Below are 12,290 nucleotides of genomic sequence, written 5' to 3' on the forward strand. Positions count from 1 at the left end.
ACAGAAAAAAAGCAGTTTCACTCCAATTATAGGATTTCTATGATGCCATTGCCGTTTGCCTAAAATCAATGAATGGTGACAGCAGACAATGAGAGCCATTATCTCATTGGATGCATTATTACTAAAACATTGTCCTGCAAGTCTGCAGTGTCTCCTGCGTCTCTTCATTATTCCCAAAAAAAACTTGAAAAGACGGATGGAGAATAATAGTAGAAGAGATAGACAAATCCTTGTCGAACAGAGTAAAAAGAACTCTGCGTTGAATTAGTAGGATAGAACATAGATTAATGGGTCCACATCAGGCGGTAGGGCTTGGTAGCACGAATAACAACGGACTGAGCTCAAACAGGAGAAGCATGCTGAACTATCACTTTCGCGATGTTGGATAAACAATACGGCTTTTACAAGAAGTTTAAACAATTTCCTTTCAATGTACAGAACATTTGACAGCATTTGACACCATTAACGCCTGGTTATTACCATATGCTTTAACTGACGAAACTACAGACACTGTTCTTCAAATCAATAAGGGCATTTAATGAAGTATTTGATCACAGTTAATCGGACCACCTTTCTGTAATAAAGCTGCTCGATGAGAATTTATATCAACGTCTGCTTGTGCAGGAAAGAAGTTCACAGCTGGTGACTCTCCACTGAAAATGTACAGGAAGAGGCAATCTCTTCTTGCTTTGATTTCAAACGGATGCCTTCACCTCTTTCACCTGACAGGATAAACAGTATGCGTTCATCATCCCTGGGCCGATTTACCGCGTGAATATCCACAGAGGAAAACTCATACCAAGAGACCAGGGTAATTGTGGTGAATTTACCAGGAGTGGTGTGTGAGTCGGTGTTAACAGTGGGCAGTAAGGGCTAAACCATTAGCACTGACATTGATCCTTGTACCAACAGCTCCTCACTCACTTTCTGCCTCATTCATCACAGTCATCATTGACTTTCAGTTTATCCTACTTTCCCTTCGAAACTTTACACTTGTTCCGGATCACTTTCGGGTATCCACTTGGGAACTGCAGCTTTTTCAAACGAAATTCTGGAGAATGCACGTCTTTGGGATAGGCTTCACTGCCCAAAAACAATTACTCAAGAGATTGAGATGGTAAGTTACTTTACTTCGTCCTCGAAGTGCTCAACACAGTGATACAGTCATGATGTCCAAGAATTAGACATAGCGACATTGAATCAACAGCAAGATCGTTTCAGCTCTGAAAGGCGAGATCACACACAGATACTGTGTAACAGCTGCCAGCAGATGTGGAGACGGTTGGGATGGTTTCATTCGCACTCTGGGAAAAAGACTGGATCCTAAATTCAGGGGAGCTAAGTGTCACAGATAGAAGGCTGAAAATTGGTTTGGGAATGATATGAGTCATGATCGAACGGCGGCAGACCAGATGGGCTGAAAGCTCTAACTGTCCTCTAATGCATTCTGGCCTCTGGCCATCCAGTATCTAAGGAAATAGAAACAGAGTTAATCGTGCATTTCGAAGTCCTCCTCTCATAACTCGGCGAGGTGAGAGATGAAACAGTTCTGCTATTAAATTTGGAGGCTGGGAGAATGTTTGGAAACGGAGTAATAAAAGATAAACTGAGTATAAAGTTGAGAGTCAGGAGATATTCAATAAAAAGGTAGACGGAGACGGACATGGAGAAATAAGTGTCACTGGTCCTGAAGACTTAACTCGGTTTTCCATTCCAAGATTCTACCAGACCTGCTGAGATTTTCCCGCAATTTCTTTTGTTGGTACTGAAACAGAAGGGAGAAGTGTGATCCTGGACCAATCAGCTATGTCTGCTCTGTGGACGTTTGAATTCCCTGTTTGAACAAATCACTTCTGACCCACACAGAAACCTCACTATCCTGCATCACCCCCATCCGTTTTACTGACAATAAGCTGTTCATGACGTAAACCCATATGGGTGCACAACAGCATCATTTACCGAGTGAATTGGGAAAAATTCAGGGAGAGTTCCATTCGGATTCCATCAGAGCATTCTCATTCAGTTAATTCTATTGCAGCACCATTTGACATGCAGCTGTCACTGTCATGTGACCATTCGCATTCGACGTCTCTGGACATTTTGGTTGGGGCACGTTTGGAATGGTACCTCACGTTTTGGAAGGGACATCGTTTAAAGCATATTCGGCTGAACTGATAACCTTGTCTCTTGCACCTGCAGTACAGTGGAGACAGTTTTCACTCAGAAACCAAGAGATGATCAAAAACGGAGGAAAAATGTGTCAACAAAACCTGCCTCAGCGAGCGAATTCACTCTTGCAACATTAATGGAGAGCGGCATACCTATTAACAAACAACAGCGCCCTGCGTGGGTCTCGACCCCACACCATTGAGATTAAGGTCTCAAGCTCTACCGACTGAGCGAGCCAGGACAGGATTGATGTTGGTTAATTTATCATTTCATACTGAGATTAATTCAGCTGAAACGGCAATTTTCAAAAATCTCGTTCATTCCTCCCCATTGCAAATAACATTTTTAAAGTCTATCAATTTTCAGATTTATTCCTTTAGACCATTACAATCCATTTAGGCCTTGCCCCGGGATTTACGATTCTCTGTTAATATTTTCATATTTTGACCCTGATCCTTAGGTCGCCGAAGTGATTCCCAGACAATCTGGCAGACTGCAAATCAATCGGGAAAATACCTCATGAAACCAAATCATTTCTGATTAGAGTGTAGGGAATCCCATCTGCTGAAGAGATACAGTCCTCACCATCAACACTTTCTTTGTTCTACCTGCCTACAAAGTTTACCACTTCTCATATTCGAGGCAGGAATTCTGACTATAAAATGTTTTAAAAACAGGAATAATCTTCTGAAGCCATTTCCAATTTGAATTAGAATGTTTTACCTTTTCACACGGTAACAGCCGTTCCTGAGGAAGGAGTTTCCATGAGCTGTGTCCCAGGTATGGGCAGGAAGCCGCTGACTGAAACCGCAGTGGCCCCTTTCTGTTGGCAGCGGGGGCTTGTAGAGAGTGGGGTCACATTCTGCTGCACATGACCGTTTCACTCACTGCGGACTCAGGGTCAATCATGGATGACTTCTCGTGGTTGTATTGTCAGAAGATGGTCGGTCTCAATACTTAGAGTCATAGAGTTATAGAGATGTACAGCTCTGTGCTGTTTTTCGGCGAGGAGAACCAACATTTCGACGAAATGCTCTGACCATTTGAGACACAGCAACTGGCAGCAAAATTGTGCGTGTACACATCCAAACGCACAGCGCTCGAGAGGACAGCGAAAGTTCTTGTTGAAAAGTTCGGTGACGCGAGGAAGATGGTTTGCAGACTTTTCCTCACCTGTCTGGGTGACATTCTCAGCGCTGCAGAGGTTCCTGCGAAGCGCTGCTCTCATATTTTGGTACGAATTCATTTGGTTTCATTCCAGCTGCTTCCGTTTGTTGGGATTGCAGATTGGGTCCAACGGACAGGAATAATGTGGACAGCAGTAGTTCTCATTATTTTAAGAATCAGTTGCTCATGTACCCGTGTTTACCGCAGAGAGGGTGAGAGACCCGAGGAGTAACAAACACACCCACAAAACAATATCAGGACCTGTGTAGTTCTGTCATAAAAAGCTGCCTGCTGTTGTTCTATTGCAAAATTGGGTTTCAAACCCACGACGCAATAGAGATTGGACCCTAAACCCAGCACATTTAACCTCTCTGGATTAGTGGTGCTGGAAGAGCACAGCAGTTCAGGCAGCTTCCAAGGAGCAGTAAAATCGACGTTTCAGGCAAAAGCCCTTCAGGGAGTCCAGGGTTTCGCCCGAAACGTCGATTTTACTGCTCCTCGGATGCAACCTGAACTGCTGCGCTCTTCAGCACCACTAATCCTGAATCTGGTCTCCAGCATCTGTATTCATTGTTTTTACCTACATTAAACCACTCAGCGACGCTCCCTGACGATAACTAAGCGCCAAACCTATCAAGACTAATGTTTCAGCATCTCTTCACTTCGGGCAATTTCCCCTGGCACTTTCTTTGAATACCTTCGCATAATTAAAAAGAAATTACAACGATTTGAAAGGTTTGCACAGTGTGGACATTAGCGAGAAGCTGAATATTCTTCGACAGTTTTCCCCGGAGCTTCAGGCCTGAGGGATGTCCTTGGAAAAGTTTACAAAATCATGAGGTAGAGGAGCAGAGAACATAGTCAATCTACACTTTTTCAGAAGTCACGTGAGTTTAAAGCGAGATAGCATAGGTTTAATGTGAGAGCAGTACAATTTGAAAGGGATGTGAGCGACACTTGTTTTTAATACAGACATTTTTGTGCATGTCGAATAAATTGCCAAATTTAGTGGCAGGGATTGGTGCACTCACAATACTCCAAAGGCATCTAAATGGGTATACAGACAGGAAGTGTTCGGAGAGATAAGGGACAAATATTGGCAAATATGTTTAGATTAGTTACGGTCATCTGTTCAGCAGGTGCTAGTTGGATAGGAAGGTTTGCTTCCGTGCTCGGCAATTCTGTGACACTCCAGTACCTGACAACAGTTTGAATAGACCACTTGCAAAAACGCATGCTGTTTGTTACTAAATCAGCGTGTTTGAATTTTATTTTTTCTTGAGGCGTAATGTTTTGAAATGACACAGAGAGGAATGTTTTCCAGACATTTACAGACAATGACCATTCTCCTTGATACATTCCCAAGTTCTCCATCAAATAATTTCGTTGACTAAAAAAAACCTCACCAATCGTGTTGTCCCATCAACTCTCCAGTGAATCCAAAACTGACAGCTGTTAACGTGGACCAGGTGCAACACTCAAAAGGCAGAGTCATTATCAGACACACAAACTCATTACTTCTGTCTGTGAGGCAGTGCGAGACGTGTATGTCCAGAACTGCTCACACAAATAGCACCGAAGCAATTCCAAACGGAGCTTCCCGACATTCTGGAGATTTAGTGCATTGCCAAGTAACAGAAAGTGCTCAAGTAACATAAAACATAACAGAAAAATGTACCATGCAAAGTGAATATTACCAATTATATTCTCGATTAAATTAGCTCAACAATGCGTTGGTGCCTCCACCTGATCGAGCGAGCTAATCTCCAGCCTCCCTCACCAGAACAGTAATTAAGGATATGAGAGAAATATAACAACGTTTTACGTTGCGATTGCCCAACTTTTAGCCACAACAACAAAAAACGAGGGAGCAGATTTAGTGCAGGATCTGGCTTCACAACAGCGGTGAAATAACGACGTCCACTCACTTTTAGGGAAAACTGTGAACAACTCACATTGTCCAGAATATGAATACACAGAGCGGGCTGTTAAGTTCCCATATTCTACTGCTGCCCCGACATTCATACGAAAATGTAACTTTCAAAAAGAGCGTATGTAGCTGTGGAATGACAGTGGCAGCTGTTTCCCCTCGCTCTTACTGCCGCCCTTGGTAGTGTAGGGGCTGGTATTCTCATCTTACACGCGGTAGTTGAGTGTGCAATTCTCTATTGTGGAACAGCGGAGTGTTTTGGAGCAGAAAGATGTGAAGTTCGGATGCTTCTGGAGTTCTTGTTGAAAAGTTCGGTGACTCGAGAAGATGTCACTTGTCTGGGTGACATTCTCAGCGCTACAGAGGTTCCTGTGAAGCGTTGCTCTCATGTTTTGGTACGAATTCATTTGGTTTCATTCTCGCTGCTTCCATTTGTTGGGATTGCAGATTGGGTCCAACGGATGGAATCCGTAGATGAGTGCCCTGCTTCCAGGAATTGTCTGGCTGTCTTCTGCTTGCCCTGTCCTATTATTGTTGTGCTATTCTAGTCGAATGTGTGGCCCTTGCCGTTTGTACGTATTGCTACTAGGGACTGCTGGACTGACGCCCACACAAATTCTTTGCCAAGAACCAATATCCACACACCTTCATTCGCAGATGCATGGCACACAAAGTTCGCAGCGAGGATATGCTTTGATGTAATTTTTAAATCATGCTTCCCTGTATTAAAAACAAATTCTGGAAAACGATATCCAGGCTCTTCTGAACACTCGGACTTATGACAGCACAAAAACCGAGAGCCTCATTCAGACAACAACTCACGAGAAAACAAGGCCCAATCCGCATCATGTGCAGGTCAAACGTGGTTGACGAGATTCCATGCAGGGACTGCACGAAACAGGACATAGGAGAAAGAGGCTGACAACTAGAGAGCTGCATTCGTAATTTCACCTGGACTGTAAACGCCTCGGACAGCTGTTCCTTGCAGTTATGCACAGAATATTGAATGTCTCTGATTCCAGGGCTTGGAACTCGGATGATATGACCGTCTGCAGCACTGGTTACTTCTTTGTGTGAGGTAACCCCTGATGGAACACATGTAACACTCTATTGCTCATTGAGAAATACATCCAAAATAGGAGTTCATAGCAGCATTTCTGTTGTCATTCTGGTGCTGTCCCTGACATGCCCTGTGGCACTGCACTTATTCTGTGTTTCCTGAGGGTTCAGCACATGCTTCCACGATCGTATTATGGGCAGTAATCTGCATTTTCGCTTCAATAACGGGTGTGTGAAGTGGAGGTCCACCATTCTCGATTCTATTTTTCTCTTCTTATGCGCAACTGCAATACAGTAAAGGATCAATTAATATTGTAAGATGATATACAGGGGCCTGTGAAATACCGAAGTTTTAATGACATTTATGCAATGGTTAGCGATTACCTTGATTCAGGAAATAAGGATGTAAAGTCTGTTTGGCTGGAGTTGAGGAACAATGAGGAATGAACTCACAAGCATGTGTGGTTTACAAGCCCACTCGCAGAAACCAGAAAGTGAAATATATCGTACAAGGAAAAAATATTGTGTGTGAGTAACAAAAATGGCAATAGTCATGCGTGATGTTAACTTCCCATCTAAAACTCTCGGTTCCATTATAAAAACGTTTGGAGAACCATCATCAAAAAAGTCCCATAAAACATCACGAGGGATATCTTGGTAATTGATTACTCTACTGGTGACTTAATTTTCCTATTTTCTTGGAAACCATCTCTTTAATTGTGAGCATCAGAAAAGGCTTTCTTTTGCCAGGAAGAAATAAATATGTGATTAATCTTTGTTCGTTTCATGTATAAGAACATCGAGACTCCTCTGCACTGCACATCGTTTGCGTTTCTATCGATTTTAAGAGTAGCGTGTCTTTTGATTCTTCCCAAAAAAGTATATGATCTCGCATTCCCGACATGAAACTGCATCTGCCAAGAATACTCCAATTGTTGGCGGGAATCCTGAGGAACAGAATGTACATGTATTTGGAAAGACAAGGACTGATTCGGGACAGTTAACATGGCTTTGTGCGTGGGAAATCATGTCTCACAAATTTGATTGAGTTTTTTTGAAGAAGTAACAAAGAAGATTGATGAGGGCAGAGCAGTAAATGTGATCTATATGGACTTCAGTAAGGCGTTCAACAATGTTCCCCATGGGAGACTGATTGGCAAGGTTAGATCTCATGTAACAGCAGTGGACCTAACACCGATCCTTGTGTTAGGCCGCCAGTACCTGGACACCAAGAAGAACATGTTCCATCAACGACAACACTGTTTTCTATTGGCAAGCAAATTACTGATCAAAGCTGCAATCTCTCCCACAATTCCAGTCCACCGCATTTTGTATAATAGCCTATTGTGGGGAAACTTATCGAACAACTTTCTGAAACCCATATACATCACATCAACCGGTTTACTGTCATCTCCCTGTTTGGTCACTTTGTCAAAAAAATCAATACGATTCGTTAGGCAAGGCCTCCCCATCACAAAACCGTGCTGACTGTCCCTGATCAGATTATCCTTTTCTAGATGGTCATAAATCCTATCTATAATAACCTTTTCCAACACGTTACCAACAACTGCAGTGAGACTCACTGGTCTGTAATTACCAGGGTTGTCTCTACGACACTTTTTGAACAAGGGAACAACGTATGCTATGCTCCATTCCACAGGCACTATTCCTGTAGACAACGATGATTTGACGATCGACGCCAAAGGCTCATCAATCTCTTCCCTTGCTTCCCAGAGGATACTAGGACAGATCCCATCCAGCCCAGGGGACTTGTCTGTTATCACACTCTGCAGTATTTCTATCACCTAATCCTTGTGAACCTCAATCTCTAGTACTCTGGACGCAAGTATCTCAGTATCTTCCTCGCCAACATTTTCATTTTCTATCGCGAACACTGTCGAAAAATATTTATTTAGCGCTTCCCCAATCTCCTCTGACTCCACACACAACTTCCCATTATTATCCTTGATTGTCCCAAATTTAACTCTCGTCATTCTTTTAATCCTGACATACCTATGGAAAACCTTAGGGTTGACCCTGATCCTATCTGCCAACAACTTCTCATGTCTCCTCCTGGCTCTTCTCAGCTCTCTGTTTAGATCTTTCCTGATATCGTTGGAACCCTCGAGCGCTCTAACTGAGTTTTCACATTTTGTCCTAACATAAGACTTCTTGTTCTTCTTGACCAGGGATTCCACTTCCTTAGTAAACCACGGCTCACGCGTTCTATATCTTCCTCCCTGCCTGACAGGTACATACTTATCTAGGACACACAGGAGCTTTTCCTTGAATAAGCTCCACATTTTAAAGTGCTCACCCCCTGCAGTTTCCTACCCCATTCTACGCTTCCTAAATCTTACCTAATCTTCCTAAATCTTGGGACTTGTGCCTCACAACACACTTCACATTCAACAACCAGACATACGAACAAATCAACGGAACACCCATGGGCTCACCGATTTCGGGACTCATAGCAGAAGCAGCAATGCAAAGGTTAGAGCAATCTTACCGCAAATTCAACCCAAACACTGGTTCAGATACGTGGATAACACCTTTGTAATCATTAAAAACACGGAAATGGCGAAAACACACAGGATCATCAACTCCACACTCACAGGAATCCGATTCACCAGAGAGGAAGAAAAGGGCAACCAACTCCCATTCCGAGACATGATGGTACAGAGAACACCTAACGGAGAATTCACCACGAAGGTACACTGGAAAGCCACACACACAGACCAAGTCCTGAATTATGAGAGCAACCACCCCAACATACACAAACGAAGTTGCATCAAGACACTATTCAAAAGGGGCACAACACACTGCAGCACACCAGAACTGCAAAAAGAGGAAGAGGAACACCTATACAAGGTATTCACCGAAAACGGATATCCTCGCAATTTTATCAACAGATGCCTAAGGGATAGACCACGGAAAGAGGACATGCCACAACCCAAAGGACTAGCCACACTACCACACATCAAGAACATCTCCGAACTTACAGCCAGACTACTGCGATCACTAGGACTCTTAACAGTACACAAACCAACAGCCACACTCAGACAACAGCTTACCAGAACTAAGGACTCGATACCCAACATGAGCAAAACTAATGTAGTATACAAACTCCCATGCAAGGACTGCACAAAACACTATATAGGACAAACAGGAAGACAGCTAACGATCCGCATCCAGGAACATCAACTAGCCACGAAACGAAGCGACCAACTATGCGTAGTCGCCACACACACAGACGACAAGCAACATGAATTCGAGTGGGACAACACTACTATTATAGGGGAAGCCAAACAAACAACAGCCAGGGAATTCCCAGAAGCATGGCACTTATCCACAAACTCCATCAACAAACACATCGACTTGGACCCAATATAGCAGCCACTGCAGCGGAGAGCTGAAACTGACAACAGGAAGCGGCAAGGACAGGCCACCATAAATGCCGCACGAAACACCACAGAAGCCCTTCACAGGAGGATCCCAAGCACTGAGGATGCCACCTAGACAGGGGACGAAACGTTTCCAACAAAAACTTCCAGCTCGGCGAACAGAAACACATCATTGTCTTGAGTGTTCCAGAGTTTTTCATTGTCCCAGAGTCCAGATGAAGTTTGCATTCATCACGTACGTGAGCGAGAATGATTTCAATGTCTCAGATCAGTTCCTGTCCCGAGAACATCAGAGTCAATGTCCCGTCCTCCACTCGGTCCGACAGTTCACACTTCTTCATTCTCCTCTGATTCCATTTCCCAAAGAGTTTCTCAAGATTTACGAAGCTGGAGCCTAAATTATATGGTTTGCTTCCTAAACATCTTTTCAACTGCCAACTGACAATATTTTCACAGTGTCTCTTCACAATCCTCTGGCTTGCACCATGTCCAGGGATGAGAAGTCCCGTTTGGTGGAGAGATTCCCGAGGCTGATAAGTTTTACTTTGGAACAAAGATGGTTAAGTGGCAATTTCCTGCGGTTGTTTCTAATGATGGAGAGGGAGCGGTGGGGAATGAGCACTTTGACGAGCAGGAGGAAGTGTTGCCACTGACCCGAGTCAGAGAACAGTGGACACGGGTTAAAGGAATCTAATGAAAAGCAGCACTTCTGCTTCGGACCTTCAATAACAGCTGCAGAAACCCGATGTGTTTCGAGCAGTGTATCTGGAAAGAGAAACTGAGATAATGTTTTAACTATGGAAAATTTCTGATGATGAACTCGAGTTTCCCAAGTCTAATCAAATTGCAGGCCTGGTTCACAAAATAGTTTTTCTGAACTTTGAGCAAAAATTGTACCAGCAGGAAAGCATTCATAACGTAGTCAGCCGGATTACGAACCAATGTGGGGAAACCCCAAAGGATTTCTAATCCATCGCCTTAACCACTCGGCCATGACTACAGACAGCTCAGGAGGGTTGAGCATTGACCAAATCAGCCGTGATCTCATTGAAAGCTACCGTTGACTTATGCGAAATGCTTCCATCTCCTTTCATACCTTTGCTGTCATTTGTAAGCTGCGAGACACCAATGTACAAGAAGAAAAGCACAAAGGTAGGAAAAGATATTTTCAGGCAAACTGAGTCAAAATTATTTATTGAAAGGAAAATCACACTTGGCAATTTGCCATTTCTCTTTGCGAACATGACCAGCAGAAGTAAGCAAGGGAGATATTGATCTGAGTATTCTCGGACCTGAAGCAAACAAAGGTTAGTGACATATTCATTTCTTTTTCTGGCGAACGAAATGATCTTTCCTGATGGGAACAATGAAAGAGATGGTTCCCAATAAAAGACAGAGATTAATTCGCATGTAGATATATTTCAATGTGACACGATTCATTTTCAGTCCCTAATTACCCCAGAGATGGAGGAGGTGAGTTACTTTTCTTCACTCTTCAACTCCTCAGTACGGAGGTACAAACATGAAACCGCCAGAGATGGAATTCTTGAATTGGGAACCAGAGACACTGAAGAAACTAGGTAAAAGTGAGGACTGCAGATGCTGGAAACCAGACTTTAGATCAGAGTGATGCTGGAAAAGCACAGCAGGTCAGGCTGCATCCGAGGAGCAGGAGAGTCGACATTTCTGTTGCCAGTCATGCTCCGCTGCACAAACAATTTTCGTTTTTGGCTCAGATTTCCAGCACCTGCAGCTATTTGTTTTATGTTAACCTTCATAATGTTTTGGAAAAAACCAATGTCCTGCCAGCATCGGGAAATCGGCAGAAGTACTGGGACACCGATATGTTTGCTGAACAATACAATCATTCCATGAGCGGGAATACGATCCGGGCCACGGTGCTGAGAATACCGAATCCTCACAAGTAAATAACAAGACAAGGCGATAGATACTATCGTATGTGGTGTAAATAAAACACCCTGTGTGAACATTTTCATTGCAGATTTTTTTCAAATTGTCCTCGAAGATTTACAAAGTGGGAAAAGGCCATTCCGCCCGTGTGCATTGCGGCTAATCAGAGAGCCATCTATTCTAGTCGCAGTTTCGAACTTTGGCCCAAAGTCTCGTGTGTTCTAATGTTTCCAGGTCAAATGTCAATGAGGTTATCCTATGTTCTTAAATGGCACAATAATGGGACAGAAGTATAACGAATTGTAACTCTTTTGAGGAACTCATGCTCATTTTCACCCACAGAGGGAGACACACCAGAAGATACCGCCAAACTGACGGAGGTGTTCGTTGTGGAGAGCTGGAATTTGAAATGGACAATAGGACAAATGCAAGCTTTACATGCGGAAGCACAGAGGCGATGTCCCGAGAGGACTTTACAGGGGAGCGTCAACGTATACCACGGTTAAAGTGAAACATTCCCCCTCGAGCCAGGTAGGACTCGAACCTACAATCTCTCTGATCCGAAGTCAGGCGCGTTATCCATTACGCCACTGGCCCAAGAGACAAGCCTGCGCTTGGCAGAATGTCCATATGTAATGCCATGGACTTTC

The 12,290-nt window shown here is 43.6% G+C and overlaps 1 non-coding gene across 1 annotated transcript; it reads right to left on the bottom strand.

Annotated features, from left to right (window-relative positions):
• Positions 1-12,163: 12,163 nt before the first annotated feature.
• Positions 12,164-12,237, bottom strand: trnar-ucg (transfer RNA arginine (anticodon UCG)). Its single transcript has one exon. It is a non-coding gene; the product is annotated as a tRNA-Arg (tRNA).
• Between the last annotated feature and the right edge of the window lie 53 nt (positions 12,238-12,290).

Source organism: Chiloscyllium plagiosum, unplaced genomic scaffold, assembly GCF_037043375.1.
Source record: "Chiloscyllium plagiosum isolate Xiang-an unplaced genomic scaffold, Cpla_swu_hap1 HiC_scaffold_45, whole genome shotgun sequence".
In the NCBI taxonomy this organism is placed as follows: Eukaryota; Metazoa; Chordata; class Chondrichthyes; order Orectolobiformes; family Hemiscylliidae; genus Chiloscyllium; species Chiloscyllium plagiosum.